We start from the raw sequence: 17,866 nt of genomic DNA on the forward strand, positions 1-17,866 counted from the left end.
ATATACATGTTTCAGTGCTATTCTCTCAGGTCATCCCACCCTCGCCTTCTCCCACAGAGTCCAAAAGACGGTTCTATACATCTGTGTCTCTTTTTCTGTCTCACATATAAGGTTATCGTTACCATCTTTCTAAATTCCATATATATGTGTTAGTATACTGTATTGGTGTTTTTCTTTCTGGCTTAATTCATTCTGTATAATAGGTTCCAGTTTCATCCACCTCATTAGAACTGATTCAAATGTATTCTTTTTAATGGCTGAGTAATATTCCATTGTGTATATGTACCACAGCTTTCTTATCCATTCATCTGCTGATGGACATCTAGGTTGCTTCCATGTCCTGGCTATTATAAACAGTGCTGCGATGAACATTGGGGTACACGTGTCTCTTTCAATTCTGGTTTCCTCGGTGTGTATGCCCAGCAGTGGGTCATATGGCAGTTCTATTTCCAGTTTTTAAAGGAATCTCCATACTGTTCTCTGTAGTGGCTGTACTAGTTTGCATTTCCACCAACAGTGTAAGACGGTTCCTTTTTCTCCACACCCTCTCGAGCATTTATTGTTTGTAGATTTTTGGATCGCACCCATTCTGACTGGCGTGAGATAATACCTCATTGTGGTTTTGATTTGCATTTCTCTGATAATGAGTGATATTGAGCATCTTTTCATGTGTTTGTTAGCCATCTGTATGTCTTCTTTGGAGAACTGTCTGTTTATATAACTTTTCCAAGCCTTGGTTTCCTTTTTTGTAAGATTTCATAACATCTTGCTTCTAACTGAGTGGAGGATTGAATGTGGTAGCATGTGTGAGAGCTCTTAGCACTGTCTCTGGATGTGGTGGGTGCTTGCTGCATTTTGTGTTTTCTTGCTTGTGACTGGTCACCAAGGGAAGAACTCCACACATCACTGATGGCTGTCCCATGTTGCGCAGAGGAGTCAAAGGTGATGAATAGCTACTTGCATCTTTCCAGAAGTACAAAAGGATTCACCAACCTCAAAATGTTTTAATTCATGATAGCACCATGGGCCTTAAAGAAAATACTTCTTCCCCAGCTCCATGCCCACCCATCTGACCCTTTTCTCTAAGTTCTGGAATCAGATTGACCACGCTCCAGATGCTGGCAGTCCAGCTCCATGTAGTTTCTCGGGACCTCCCTCTGTCTTGATACTTCTCTGCTGCAGAGTGGGCTGAAGCTGCAGAAACAGGCAAATGGGCAGGCAGCTGGGCAGAACTTGAATTTCACTCACCATCCTGTACCCCTCCGAAGGCAGGACTAGATGTTCACCCTGAATGGGCCTTAAACAGAGTGTTCTGTTAATTCACAAAGTATTCACAGAGCTGTCCCTAGAAAGAATAAAATATAGTGTATAGAAGCAGTTTAGAAATTATTGTAAAAAAAAAAGGGGGGAAGCATGTTACCTTTTCACCTCAGTGTAACAAACCGTCCTCCCAGGACACCCGGACCTGGGTGTGGCACCCACTTCTGCAGACCTTTAGAGAATGGTTTTCCCTCCTCTGCTCTGCAACAGGTAGGAATGGTGGCGCTAGAGTTGAAGAACCTGCCGCCAATGCAGGAGACATAAGAGATGCGAGTTTAATCCCTGGGTTGGGAAGATACCCTGGAGGAGGGCATGGCACCCCTCTCAAATATTCTTGCCTGGAGAATCCCCATGGACAGAGGAGCCTAGCCAGCTACAGTCCATGCGGTCACAAAGAGTGAGACACGACTGAAGCATCTTAGGACCCAGATCTGTACCATTCACCACCATTGCCCCTGGCATCTCACGGATTTCCTTCTTTCTGAGAGAAATATGGCATTTCAGATGTGACGGCTTCTCTCTCAAGCTATGTGCTTGCTCTGATGAGTGATATCACTAGGGCTCCCTCAAGGATGGCTCGTTATGAGCAAAAACTGCTCAGATAAATCAGGGTGATCTAAGGGAGAGGAGTGGGGCTGGGGAGACTCTTTCGCTTACTCTCTACCAGACCAGCATTGCTAGGAGAATCATAGCAGAGCAGATTCCAGTGAAAGAGGGAAACCAAGGGGTCCAAGTGACAGAGCACAGAGTAGAGTCCAGGATACACCAAATCTGGTCTTTCTCTGCCTCACTGGAACAAAAAGTATCACCACCTGGTATTCTGTAAAGCAGGCTCCTCAGCTCCTGCTGCTTCCACTCTTGCAACCACCAAGTTTGTTTCCATAAGTTTATAGAAGTAAATCTTCTCTGCCTCCACTGAAGTTGCTTAGGATAAACGGTCTAATCAGGAAAGCAAGCAGGTATAACTACATTACTGTAGCTGGGGCAGAGGGATGAAAGAAAGTGGATTCTAGCAATATTTAAGGCAAAACTCAAACAATTGTAGCTGTCCACTACAACGGAGCCACCTGTCCAATAACACAGAAAAGCAAAAGTAAAAATGTCAGTTTCTCAGTCATGTCTGATTCTATGGGACTCCATGGACTATAGCCTGCCAGGCTGCTCTGTCCATGGGAATCTTTATACAAAAAGACTGAAGTAGATCCCTTCTCCAGGGGATGGATCTTCCTGACCCAGGGATTGAAGCTGGGTCTCTTACATTGCAGGCAGATTCTTTACCATCTGAGCCACCAGAGAAGCAATTACATAGTGAGATCCCCATCAATGAAGCTGTCCAAGAGGGATCTGGCAGGGTCATTTGTGAGAGCATTCCCCACCGGGTGGGAGGCTGGACTAGATGGTCTCCAGTTTTAGGCATCTTCAGATCTTCTATGGGAAGGACAAACTACCCATATAAGGTGATACAGGGGACAGAAAGCAGTGTACTCAGCTCCAGTACTGCACTCAGGTCTGGCATACAGATCACAGGGCTTAGTGTTGGAGACTGTGCTAGATCTCCCTCTACGTCTGTCTATCACCTTCTCTGATCTAATCAGTGAGTTCTAGACAAGTTCCTATTTCCTCCTTTTGTGGAGAGGAATATTAAATGTTAGTGGCATTCTTGAGGGAGAGTTTTCCCTTGGACTACCATTTTATGGTTACTTGAAACTGCATTTAGATAGAAAGAAAGGAGAAGTGACAAAATGTACTGACTGCAGCCTCTTGATCCCTGTTTTATTCATGGCTTCTGCTGGAATCCGATGGCCTCTGGGGAGGGGCCCAGTGATTCTCCCAGAGATCCATTCCCAAGAGACCACAGACATCCTCTAGAGAAGTAGCAGAGAACAGTGGTTATCACTGTGACTTTTGACATAATGAAGACATGGTTTTGGAGGCTACCATAACCACTTTACCAGGTACCAGTCTTAGTATGAACTTGTTCAAGTTATTCCACTCTCTGAAGCTATTCCACTCTCTAAACCTGTTTCATCATCTGTAAACGATGGAAGCTAGTACCCACCTCATTGGGCTTTTTGTGAATCCCTTGTCTATATTCAGTGCCTAGCACATGCTAGGTGTATAGTAAAAACTGGTTGTTACTATAGCATTACATTCTACTCACTTGGGCTTCCCAGGTAGCTCAGTAGTAGAGAGTCTGCCTGCCAATGCAGGAGATGCAGGAGACAGGGATTCGATCCCCAGATCAGGAAGATCCCCTGGAGTAGGAAATGGCAACCTGCCTCGGTTTTCTTGCCTGGGAAATCCCATGGACAGAGGAGCCTGGTGGACTCCAGTCCACAGGGTTACAAAGAGTCAGACACAACTGAGCACCTGAGCACACACGCATGCATTCTATTCACTAGCAGCTTCTGTTTCCACGTGTTCTGTTGTCCTGTCCCCAAGTCTGTGCCCCCATCTTCAGCCAGATTCTGCTCTCCATTCTTTCTTTCACTCCTGTCTTGCATATTCAAAGACATTATTTCAGCAATTCTTCCCCATTCTCTCCCTTGTATTACGATTTTTTTCATTTTCTGCTGAAATAGCTCCATCAGCATACAAAATATTGCTTTATTCCTACTTTTCTCATCTTAAAAAGACCCTTCTTGTGATCCTCAGTTCCCTACCAGCCACTAACCTGGTGGCTCCCCTTGCAACAAAATCCTTGAAAGAATGATCTCTATTCACTTTCTTCAATTTCCCTTTTACATTCTCTCCTAAACACAATTCAATCAATACTTTGGCCACATTAGATCACTAAAACTGTTCTTATCATGGTCATTGATGACCTCTGCATTGCTGGACTTGTCTTCATTCAGCTGACCCTTTAGTAGCTCTGACCCGGTTAATAACACTCTCCTCATTGATACATTTTCTGAGCGTGGCTTTCAGACCACCACTCTCTCCCGATTTTCTGTCTGCCTCACTGGCCACACCTAAGGCTCCTTTGCTGGCCCTTTCTCCTTGCTTCTACTTAATAGAGGATCACAAGGCTCATTCCTTGAGCCCTCTCACCTCTATCTACTCTCATCTCTTGTGGCCTTCAGTCTTACAGCCTTAAATAACATCTGTATCCCATTAGCCCTCAAGTTTATATTTCTATTCCAGATCTCTCTTATAAATTACCATCCCACTAACAGGCTAGCATCATCAAGTTCCACTTGGAACTCTGATAGAAACATTAAAAGTATCATGTCCAACACCAGATCCCTGTACTTCCTGGAGTCTTCTTCAGCTCAGTAAATGGCAACTCCATCCTTTAATTTACTCAGGTCAGAACTTTTGTCAAAATCCTTGATTTCACTCATTCATTTACATCATATATCAAAATCATCAGGAAAAACTATATGGCCACCTTTAAAAATATTTCTCGAATCTGGACACTTGTCACCGTTTATAAATAAAGCTACAGCCCTAAGTCACCACCACCTCTCACTCAGATTATTGCCATTGGCTCCTAGCTTGTCTTGTAGCTTTCACCCCCTCTTCTGTCTAATCTCAACAAAGCAACAGGAGAAAACTCTTAAAAACTAATTAGTCCATGTCAGTCTTCTGCTCAGTTTCCTCTGGCTTCCCATCCTACCAGGATTAAAAAGCCCTAAAATATTCTCTAGAGTCTTATGTGATCTGGATTCCTGTTGCACTCTTAGCTCATTTCTTCCCATCCTCTCCCGCTTCTCTCCATGCCAATCACCTCAACTTCTTGCTGCTATTTGAGTTCACCCAGTACATTTCTGCTTCAGGACCTTTGCACTGGCTCCACCTAGAACGACGTGAGCATATCTAACTCCCTCAGTTCCTTTCAGTCTTTGCTCAAATATTCCTGCTCCTGAGACATTCCTCAACCACCTTAATTCCAAACACAACACTCCACCCTCATGCAAGACTTCCAATGGCCCTGACTCATGTTTACCTTTTAAAAATTTTCTATACCACTTCTCTCTTTTAATATGCTATATAATTTACCTACTTTTTAATGGGGCTTCCCTGGTGGCTTGGAGAGTAAAGAATCTGCCTGCAATGAAGGAGACCTGGGTTCAGTCCCTGGGTTGAGAAGATCACTAGCAGAAAGGAATGACAACCCACTCCAGTATTCTTGCCTGAAGAATTCCGTGGACAGAGGAGCCTGTGGGCTACAGTCCGTGGGGTCAGAAAGATCTGTATCTAGTGTTTAATATTTGCCTTCCTCCCCTCTCTCCACAGCCTGCTTGCCTATAAACACCATCAGGAGACGGGTCTTTTTTTTTTTTTTAATATTTATTTAGTTACTTACATGGTTGTGCTGGGTCTTAGTTGCAGCATGCGGGTTCTTTGATCTTCCTTGCAGCGTGATGGATCTTCAGTTGCAGCATGCAAATTCTTAGTTGTGGCATGTGTGATCTAATTTCTTGATCAGGATTTGAACCCAGGCTCTCTGCACTGGGAACATGGAGTCTTAGCCACTGGACCGCCAGGGAAGTCCCTGGGGCTTTGCTTTCTTTACTGATTCATTATCAAAGCATGAAACAATGCCTGGCATAGAATAAGCACTCAGCAAATCTCTGCTGAATGCAAGAATTAATTATTATTAAACCATTTCATTTTCCCCTCACAATAACACATTTAGACACAAACCAAACTCAGAGAACTATACGCAAGGGTCCATTTCCTCAGAGATCCTTGCAGGCGGCAAGGCGAAATCAGATTGTCAATACTGCTGTGTGACTAGCAGGTCTAAGGGGGTCAGCTATACCAGCCTGTATATTAGAAAGAGTCTGCACCATCCTCCTGGTAAGGATGGCTTCTCAGTCAATCAATCTGTGCAGCAACCACAATACTCACTGTGAGAAGACATGAGGCGTTAATACAAGGTCCCTGCTCAAAAGGCAACACTTAGCCACATAAAACAATAAGCAGACAACACCAGGCAGTATATCATCAAGTGCTAAATTGGGTGTTATTGAATCTAAGTGTTGTTAGAGTTCAGAAAGGGGAGAAATCAATGTGCACTGAAGCTGTGCCCAGAGCTCTGGGTCATCACTACTCATGGTCCTTGAGGACAGGGGCTATGTCATCTTTTTATTTTCCTTCTATTTCACTTTTTTTCCTTTCTTGTCTACTTGCCTGCCTCCTTCCTTCCTTTATCTTCCTTTCCATAGACCTAGCACAGTGATGTGCCTTAATAGGTACATAACAACTGTTTTCTTTGTATTTTACCTAACTTCTCTATGAAAGGATTTTAAATGGCTTATAAGGATATAAACTAAATTAATAAACAAGCTTAAAAAGAAGGCAACAAAGAAAAAGCAAAACAAGGCAAGAGTCATAAAGCTGGACCAAGAAAAGAGGAAAATACTCTTAAAACACAAGCCATAAAAGACCTTGCCTTTGCAATAGATGAACCACTAGTTTGGCCGCAAGCTTTCACACAAACTATTTGAAAAGGACAATCTGATTAATTACACAATTTACAGTATCCTTATGACAAAAACAGATGAATTGTTCAGCAGATACTAAACTATTCCAGATCCCTAAGAAATACTGTGTATTTCTCCCTAGAGTCCTCAGGGGACAGACATATTATAATGTAATAAACAGTATCCTCGAGGAGCTTCTTTGTGTAGACTCAACCATGATTGTCACAGTGCTGTGTAATATACACATATTTTCAATTGTTTGGGAGTATTCTTATTTTGTTAAACTTAAGATAATGGACAATCCATACATTTAATTATGGCCCATGTCCATAAATTTAACAAGGTAAAAGGAAATAGGGCAAATTTAAGAAAGAGATTGCTTTAAAAACTTTATAGTCTATAACCACTCTGCACATGTGTGCACACACACACACACAGAGTCTTCAACCGAACTAGAAATAATCTTATCATGTCTTGCACACACTACTTTTTATGTTTAATGTTGTCTGTACTTCCTAGATTTCTCCTTCTAGGTTTTAAGTTCATCAAGTCCAAATGTGAAATGGCATCTTACAGCAACTGGCATCTTGTCTTGCTCTAAATGAATATATTTTTTATTCAATAGATATTTATAAATTTTCTGCCATGTCTTAGATACTGTTTTAACAACGAACAAAATCTGAAATGGCTTGCCCTCAGTGGGATTTACAATGAAGGAAGCGAAGGAGAGAAGACAGACAAGAACAGATATAAATTAGTAAATTACATAGTATATAAGACAGTACAACTTGTTCTGAAAAAAATAAATAATGGAGTGGGACAAGAGGGATTTGCAGATATCTGCGGGAATAATATCTTGGGTGGGCTTCCCATGTAGCTCAGTCTGTAAAGAGTCTGCCTGCAATGCAGGACACCTGGGTTTGATCCCTGGGTTGGAAAGATACCCTGGAGAAGGAAATGGCAATCCACTCTAGTATTCTTGCCTGAGAAATCTCATGGACAGGGGAGCCTGGCAGGCTACAGTCATGGAGTTGCAAGAGTCAGTAATGACTGAGTGACTAAGCACAACTCCCAAATAATCATGTTTTATTGGAATTATTGTTCAGGATAACAGTATATAGAGAGATATAAGACATATAGAAAGACAAATATGGAATAATAGAAGTTCTATATTTTCTGGGATAACAGTGTGTTGTTTAAAAAGCAGAAGTATGTATTTTCAATGACAAATGATAATGTTGTGATGGCCAGACTGGAAGGAAAATGCCTTAGTCAAAATAGGCTAGGTAAGCTTCCTATAGTAACAAACTCTGGAATCTCATTGGCTTAGTACAAAATGATTTAGATCCCATTCTGAGTCTATATTATGACAGCAGTTCTCATAGGAGATAAACCTTGCCAAGATCATTATCAATAATAATATCTGGAAAGCTTTGCTTTAGGCCCTCCCTGAATCTTAAGGAGTTCATAAAGTGTTTGTTAAAAAATGATTAAACCCATACTCTTCAATAAGAACTATATGTGCATTTTGTGTGTGTGCTCAGTCACTCAGTCATGTCCAACTCTTTGCCACCCCATGGACTGCAGTAGGCCAGGCTCCTCTGTCCTCCGTTATCTTGTGGAGTTTGCTCAAATTCATGTCCATCGAGTGGGTGATGCTATCTAATCATCTTGCCCTCTGCCACCCCCTTCTCCTTTTGCCTTCAGTATTTCCCAGCTGCTGCTGCTGCTGCTGCTAAGTCGCTTCAGTCGTGTCCAACTCTGTGCGACCCCATAGGTGGCAGTCCAGCAGGCTCCCCAGTCCCTGGGAGTCTCCAGTCAAGAACATTGCAGTAGGTTACCATTTCCTTCTCCAGTGCATGAAAGTGAAGTGAAATCGAAGTCGCTTAGTCGCATGCAACTCCCAACGACCCCATGGACCGCAGCCTACCAGGCTCCTCTGTCCATGGAACTTTCCAGAGTGTGTGGAGTACTCCAGAGTACTGGAGTGGGTTGCCATTTCCTTCTCCGTATTTCGTAGCATCAGCATCTTTTCCAATGAGTTTGCTCTTCATATCAGGTGGCCAAAGTATTGGAGCTTCAGTTTCAGCATCTGTCCTTCCAATGAATATTCAGTGTTGATTTCTTTTAAGATTGACTGGTTGGATCTCCTTGCAGTCCAAGGGACTCTCAAGAATCTTCTCCAGCACCACAGTTCAGAAGCATCAATTCTTCAGCACTCAGCCTTCTTTATGGTCCAGCTCTCAAATCCATACATGACTACTGGAAAAACGATAGCTTTGACTAGATGGATCTTTGTCAGGAAAGTGATATCTCTGCTTTTTACTATATTGTCTAGATTAGTCATAGCTTTCCTTTCAAGGAGCAAGGGTCTTTGAATTTCATGCCTGCAATCACTGTCAGCAGTGATTTATTTAGAAAGTATAAATTCCAGATAGGGAATGAGACTCACTCATTGGATAAAAATATCATTTTGGACTCTGGCAGAGTTCAAGATTCCTCTCCACTTGTGTTTTTTAAGTGTTCTAGAGTTATAATTTTAGGTTGTAATGACTTTAAAACTTTGGGCACACCAAAGACTTTTAGAATAATACAGCTGTGGAAATGCTGAAAGAGATGTGTTAGTTCTGGAAGACTGCCCAAGCTTCAGCTGCTGGAGAATGTATCCATCCAGATGGAATTCCTGTAGGTTCAGAAAGAGATAAATGAAAAGAAACAGAAACAAAAAGAATTTGGCCCATTTATAGTGAGACTGTAAGATGATTTTGAAAAGCAATTTAAATTTCTTTCATTTGTTTTAATCAAAATAGAAGGTTGAGTTGTTTTATCTGAGTTCAGCTAGGTCATTGCATTTTATTAGAAAATCATCCATTTTAGTAAGATTTTCTAACTGGATAATGCAGAGTTGAAAAGTGTATCTTTTTGAGTTTCAAGAAATATTCTTAGGATTTCATGCTGTATCTTAAGTCTTTTGTGTTTAATCTCACTTTTTCTTGTTTATTATACTTGCCAACTATTTATCAGATAAGTTTTAAAAGGCTTTTGGATTTTTATTTCAAATTTCTATTGCTTTTTCAATTTCTAATTCATTACTTAGAGACTAAATAATAACAACAGAATTCCTGTTTGTCATTTTTTATAATTTCTGTTTTTTTCCTATTGTTTTGATTATTTTTTCTAATTTCTTAAATACTTAATTTTTTTAAATGATTCTTTTTATTTATTAAAAGCCATGAGATTTTAATTTACCTTTATTATTTGGCAATTAGGAAACATGAACAGAAACTGCTTCTTTCAGGAACTTTTAGTTTTCATTGTGATCTAGGGCATAATGAATTTTTTATAAACATGTCATGGTTACCTGGGAAAAATATATTCTCTCAAGTTACACATTTTGATATTCATCTATAAAATTAACCTTACTTGTTACAGTATTCAATCCTCTCTACCTCCATTTGTTCTAGTCAATTTAATCTAGTAAAGACTGAGAGAGCTATGCTAAAGTCTCCCTTTTTGTGTGATGCAATTATTCATGAATGTCAAAGTCATTTAAAAAAGTTTTTATTGGCATATAGTTGATTTACAATGCTGTGTTATTTTCAGGTATACAGCAAAATGAATCAATTTTGTGTGTGTGTTTATATATATATATATATAATCTCCATTATTTTTCAGATTATTTTCCCATATAGGTTATTTTAAAAATATTGACTACAGTTACCTGTGCTATACAGTAAGCCTTGTTAGTTATCTATTTTATAAATAGCTGTATATGCTAATTTCAATCTCCTAATTTATCACTTCCCTTCCCTCATAATTTATCACATTTCCCCTTTAGTAACCATAAATTTATTTTGAGATCTGTGAGTCTCTTTCTATTTTATAAATAAGCTCATTTGTATCATTCTTTATTAGAGTCCACACATAAGTAATATCATATGTTCCTTGTCTTTCTCTGTCCACTTTATTTCAATTAGTATGATATTTAAACATAAATATTAATGATTATTATGTCTTTGTTATGAAGAATGACCTCATTCTCTTTTGAACAGCTTTTTGTCTTGAATTTATAGGACCATCTCTTCCTCATTTGTATCTACATGATAAATCATTATACATTCTTTTGTTTTCAAAGTTTTATGTAATTTTGCTGTACTTTTATGTAACTAAGACTATTTCATTGGGCTCTACAGTTTTGTTTTTTTGTGGTGTTTTAACACAGTCTATAAACCCTGGCATTTTAATGTGGATGTTTAGCATTACTGAAGTCTTTAAATAGTATTTTTATTTTGAGACAATTTCAGACTTATAGGAACATTGTGAAGACAGTACAAATTTTCACTTTTCCTACTCAGTTTCCCTATTATTTACATCTTACATTCGTATGAAGTGAAGTGTTAGTTGCTCAGTCATGTCTGACTCTTTGTGACCCCATAGTCTGTAGCCCGCCAGGCTCCTCTGTGCATGGGATTTCCCAGGCAAGAACACTGGAGTGGATTTCCTTTCCCTTCTCCAAGGGATCTTCCCCACCCAGGGATCAAACCCAGGTCTCCTATTGCAGGTGGATTCTTTACCAGCTGAACCACCAGGGAAGCCCTTTCATTAGTATAACACATAGCTAATTAACCAATATTGGTACATCATTGTTAAATTACGTTGAATTTTTCTTTGTTTTATGTCCTGACTTTTTTTTTCTGTTCTAGATCTCATCTAGGACATCATATTATATTAAATTGTCATGTCTTCTTAAGCTCTTCTTGGTTGTGACAGTGTCTCACACTTTCCTAGTTTTTGTTGGCACTGATCATTTTGAGGACTACTGGTCAAATATACAGCAGAGTGCTTCTCAGTTGGGATTTGTTTGATGTTTTTGTTTTTTTTCCTGAAAGTATGAGCTTTAGGGAGAAAGGGCACAAAGTTAAAATCCCATTCTCATCATGTTATGTCAAGGTTTCATACTATTAACTTGGCTTATCATTGTTGATATGAACTTTGATTATCTGATTTGTCAGCTTTCTCCACCGTAAAGTTACTCTTTGACTTCCTTTTTAGTACTGTACTCTTTGTCTTGTTTTATATAAATATATATATATATATTTAATTTGGCTGTCAAGTCTTAGTTGCAGTATGTGAGATCTTTAGTTGAGGCATGAAAACTCTCAGTTGCAACTTGTAGGATCTAGCTCTCTCACCACGGATTGAAATTGGGCCCTCTGCACTGGGAGCCCAGAGTCTTTGCCACTGGGCCACTAGGGAATCCCCTCAGTATTATAGTCTTTGGAAGTTAGTCTCTATGTGCAGCCTAGTCTTAAGAGGGATCAGGTATGCTCCACTCCCTTAAGGGTGGAATATTTACCTAAATTATTTGGAATTCAGAACAGGTGACTTGGTTCTTCTCAACCCTTTATTTATTCAGCTTTTTTTTTCATGTTTGTATGGACTCAGATTATTTTATAATGCACATTAAATTCAATAGTATCATGCTTATTTTGTTACTGTAATCTTTTCACTTTTGTCTGTTTAGAGTTCTTGCAGATGGTTCGTGTGTCCCTTTGACAAACTGCTATTACTATTTTGTTTGTTACTTTAGCACTTACTCACTTTCAGATATATTAAGATGCTTGTGACATAAATCAGATCCTATAATTCATTTTTTTTATAAATCCCTCATCTAGTTTTGCTCCCCTAACTTCTGAAATTCTTCTCATTCATGTGGCTACTATGTAAAAAGCATGGATCTAAAAATCCATAGATAGGACAGCTACATTTTTCAACAAAAATGGGATTACCCTGATGACCAACAGCTCAAATTTGAATCACTTCATAAAATGTAACTAATTAAAATGCTCTGACCAAAAACTAATTGATCATAAATTTGAACTTTTTAAACTACTTGATCATAAATATTTTTTTTTCAGTTTGATAAGAGAACTTGTTGGTCAGAATAAGAATTACCATATTTCTGTGTGTGTATGTGCTCTTTGCAACCCCATGGACTGTAACCCTCCAGGCTCCTCTGTCCATGGAATTCTCCAGGCAAGAATACTGGAGTGGGTTGCCATTTCCTTCTCCAGGAGATCTTCATGACCCAGGGATTGAACCTGAATCTTCTGCATCTCCTTCATTGGCAGTTGGATTCTTTACCACTGAGCTACCTAGGAAGCCCTAATGATAGTTTTAAGAGAGTTTAAAACAAATCTAGAGCAAATAAATAAATAAAATAAACCATTGAACTGGTACTATTTCAAACAGTCATATAAGTATTTAATATACATTTATTCTATTTATGCTTTTTATACATGTGAAGTGTTTGTCAGTTATAAATATATAAATACCATTTACATTATTAAAGTGAATTTAATTAGTTTTGCAGTCAATGTTTAATCTTTTTAAGAAAAATTGACTTTCTAAGTCTTCCTTTACAAAAAAGATACTCCAGACTCATCTTATACATTTCATGCCCTAGTCCTAAAATCAACCATTTCTTAAGGAGCCCTGCTTCTTTTTACTGGAGCATGCTATTAAAATCCAAGAACTGGATTCTAGACCCTCTAATCAGATGAAAAAGGAAATATATATCATTTATTTATTTTTAACTTAAATTCTGAAATAATTATAGATTCACAGGAAGTTGCAAAAACAGCATCTAGAGTCCCTTGAATTCTTTGCCCAGCTTGCTTCAACTTCTATAACTGTCAACATCTGTAACTATAATACAAGCTAATCTGTGACTAAGTAGACTACAAACTGTATTCAGATTTTACCAGTATATTACAAGGACTCATGTGCATGTATATACAATTCTGTGCAGTTTGATCCTGTATGTAGGCTTGTAGAACCACCACCACAATCAAGATACAGACCTGTTTTCTCACCCACAGCGACTCCCTTGTAGTATCCGATTATAGTCATAGCCACCACCATGCCCCCAACCTCGTCCTTGTTTCAGCGCAGCCCCTGATCTGTCCTCTATTTACATGATTTTGTCGTTTTGAGGATGTTGTATTTAGAATCATGCAACGTTAACCTTTTCAGATTGGCTTTTTCACTAAGCATCACACCTTTAAGAGCTTTCCAAGTTGTATTCATGATCTACTTATTTCCTGTTTGTTGCTGTGTAGTATTCTATGGCAAAGATATACCAGGGTTTGTTTAACCATTCACCCACCAAAAGATATTGGATTGTTTCCAGTTTGGGGCTATTGCAGATAAAGCTGCTGTGTATATTCACGTACAGGTTTTTGTGAGCACAAGTCTTCATTTCTCTGGGATAAATGTCCAAAAATTTAATTACCAGAGTCATTAAAAGTGCATGTTTGGTTTTATAAGCAACTACCCAGCTATAGGCCAGAGTAGTTGTATCATGTTATATTTCCATCAGCAGTTCACACCAGATCTACCTTTTCCACATCCTTTTCAGCATTTTATCTTATCTTTAAAAAAATTTTAGCCATTCTACTGGGTACATAGTGATATATCATTGTGGTTTTCATCTGTATTTCTCTAATGGCTTATAATATTGAACATCTTTTCAAGTACTTATTTGCCATTCACCTCTTCTTTCGTGTTTTTTCAGTTGTTGGTTTTCAACTATTGAGTTTTGAGGGTTCTTTATATATATTGTAGATAGAACTCCATTGTCAGATGGGTAATTTGATAATATTTTCTCCCAATCTGTAGTTTGCTATTTTTATCCTCTTAACAAGGCATTTCATGGAGCAAAAGCTTTTTATTTGAAGAGGTCTAATTTGTCCATTTTTAATGGAAATTTTTTGTGTACTGTTAAAGAATTTACCTAGGCCTAATTCTTGAAGATTGTCTCCTATGTTTTACTCTAGCAGTTTTAAGATTTTGTGCCTTATGTGTAAATTTGTGATTTTGGGTATTTATTTTAAAGACTGATATATTTTGCTATCTACTATCATCTTACTTTGTGCTTTATTCCTTTTTTTAAAATATTTTCCTCCTTTTTTCTCCTCTTATGATTTAGCTATATTATTACATTTAGGCTATACAATTTTAGTCTGTAAAATAATTGACTCTATTTTCCTAGTTATCAATGGTAATGAAGAAACTAATTCTAATAACTTTGATTATTTAAAATTTAGACCTGGTGGATCAGATGGTAAAAAATCTGCCTGCAATGAGGGAGACCCTGGTTCGATCCTTGGATGGAGAAGATCCCCTAGATAAGGGCATGGCAACTCACTCCAGTATTCTTGTCTGGAGAATTCCATGGACAGAGGAGCCTGGTAGACTAAAGTCCATGAGGTCCCTAAGAGTGGACATGACTGAGTGACTAACATTTTCACTTACATTTAAAGTTTAGCCTGCTCTTAATTGTTTCTTTCCTCACAAAATTATTATTCATATTATGTGTCTTCTCTTGTAAAAATATACTTTTTGACATTTGCATTACATTTTACCACTATAACAATTAATTTGATAATCCTATATTTACTTAGTTTTATTGATCATTAGTAATTCTATTTTAAACAGCTATCATTTTAATTGTTTCATTCATTTCCATCATTATTATTCATTATATCTTCAATTCTCTGTGTAGTTTTAATTCATAAGAGATAAACTGGTGGTTAAATTTCTGAACCACATCTAAAAATAAACTTTTCTGACTTTCATATGTGAATGCTAACTCCTGAGGATATGAGATTCTTAGGGCTCCATTTTTTCTTATGTTTTGTTCTTGGTTTTAATATTCTGGAGACGTTCTATGATTTTTTGATATTTGGTGATGTGGAAGAGAAAACTGAGGATATGTGAAGAGTGTCAGATGAGAAATCTTAAGTAAACAAGAGCCGAGGGCACTGAAAGGAGAAGAAGCAGCAAGTTCCAGGAAGGAAAACTAAATCAATAATTAAATGTTGCCCCAAAGGTCAAGTAGGTTGATCACTGAGAAAAGTTATCAGATTTGCAATTAGAAAATAATTTTAACCTTTAAAAGAACAATTTCATGGAAATGCTGAAGGGGGAAGCCTATTTCTGAGCTCTGGGAAGAGCTTTAGAGATCATCTAGTTCAAAGTCTTCTGTTAATGTCCAGGAGGTCAGGGAAATGAATCATCAAGGTTGTTAATAGACCACAGAGCCTGCCTCCTGCTTCAGTGTTGTTTGTATCTATAGCAAGACCTGAAGTGAAGGAATGAAGCCTACAGAAAAGAAGCAGATGGAATCATCCAGTGGAAAGAAAGAAGCAGCAACAAAGAGCTATTAAAAAGGGTTTCCAATAGACATGGATCTCTGAAGGAGTTGGGTAAAGCAATATGAGAAACAGAGAGAGAGACAGAATGAATATGTGGGATGTTCATGTCTTCTAGACTTTAGATCAGAGACAAAAAATCAAAAGGCTCCAAAGAACTCATTTATCCAAGATGAAAATGGAGGCTAAACAGTTGTTTGCTAGAATTGGAAGACAGGAAAGGAACATGAAAACAGGCTGTATCTAGAAAAGGCCACTTCTTGTAGAAGCAGAGGTACCACTGAGAGGTCTCAAACAGAGTTGAGTTGATAGAGATGCTTCATTACCTTCACTTCATTTCTCCATTGTATGCAGCAGATATCCTAAAAATCCTTCTGGCATCAAAGTCAAGCAATACACCTAAATCCTGTGGACTGCACCACAGTGGGACATTGAAAGAAGGCAAGTTCTATGTAAGTGATCAGAGTGAAATAGGGCCAAAATAGAGAAAGTGCCTGCAGTAGAATATATATTTATGGGCTTTCCTTGTGGCTCAGCTGGTAAAGAATCCACCTGCAATGCGGGAGACCTGGGTTTGATCCCTGGGTTGAGAAGATCCCCTAGAGAAGGGAAAGGCTACCCACTTCAGTATTCTGGCCTGGAGAATTCCATGAACTGTATAGTCCATGGGGTTGCAAAGAGTCAGACATGACTGAGCAAATTTCAATTATATATATATATATATATATATATATATATATAGTTGTTTGTTGTTGTTTAGTAGCTAAGTCATGTCTGACTCTTTTGCAACCCCATGGTCTATAGCCCACCAGGCTCCTCTGTCCATGGGATCTCCCAGGCAAGAATACTGGAATAGGTTGACATTTCCTTCTCCAGCAGATTGTCCCAACCCAGGGATTGGACGCAAGTCTCCAGCATTGGCAAGTAAATTCTTTACGACTAGCCTCCTGGGAAGTATATATATATATATATATATATATATATATATATATGTATATGTGTGTGTGTGTGTGTATGTGTGTGTGTGTGTGTGTGTGTGTGTACATGCAATGAAACACAGAACTAAACTCACTCCAGCTAGAGTAGATAACTTATCTTAGGTATTTGTTGTTGTTGTTTTTTAGTTACTAAGTCATGTCCAACTCTTTGGAACCCCATAGACTTTGCAACCCCACTAGGTCCCTCTGTCCATGGGATTTCCCAGGCAAGAATGCTGGAGTGGATTGCCATTCCCTTCTCCAAATCCACTGATATTTTACAGTTTAATTTTCCCATTTTATATCATGCTTAATGTTATACAACATCTTAAATCCCACTGAAGGAAGAAAAGCTAAATCCCCTCCCCCCACCCCCCACATACACATCAATAAAAGTGGAAGCATGAAAGTATGTCAGACCAAAGAAGCATGGCTCTTATCAGTGCAGGGCCTTTGACAGTGATGGATCTGGTGCTGTCCTGCAGGCCACAGAGGGGCTGGGGTCAGAGATCTTCTTGGCTGGATCCCCAGCAGCTCCAGTTTTGAGCTTCTGTAAACCAGTTAGTAAGCAAACTGGGACTGCTAGCCATTAACAGTTCTCAGTTTTGTGCAGCGTACTGTAATTTATCCCTGTCATTTAGACCCAGGCTATGGTCTTTAGGTTATTTCTGAGATCTTACTGCATTTTTTATTCATAGAGAAGTAAGATTTAGGTATCGAAGATCAATAACAGCCTCCATCATGTTTACATTATTAATAAGAAAGATGTTGTATGAAGACAGACTGGTGTATTGGATTTGCTCAGCCACTGGACTCATTTCAGACAGGTAAGACACTCTGCTTGCATTTCACTCTGTCTATTCCTTCCTCCAGTCCCTGTGTACTATTCGTACTTCTGGGAGTGTGGTCTCTGGTACTGGCA

The sequence above is a fragment of the Bos grunniens genome, chromosome 8 (assembly GCF_055505025.1).
Source record: "Bos grunniens cultivar Pamir isolate PY7600 chromosome 8, Bosgru_T2T1.0, whole genome shotgun sequence".
Lineage (NCBI taxonomy): Eukaryota > Metazoa > Chordata > Mammalia > Artiodactyla > Bovidae > Bos > Bos grunniens.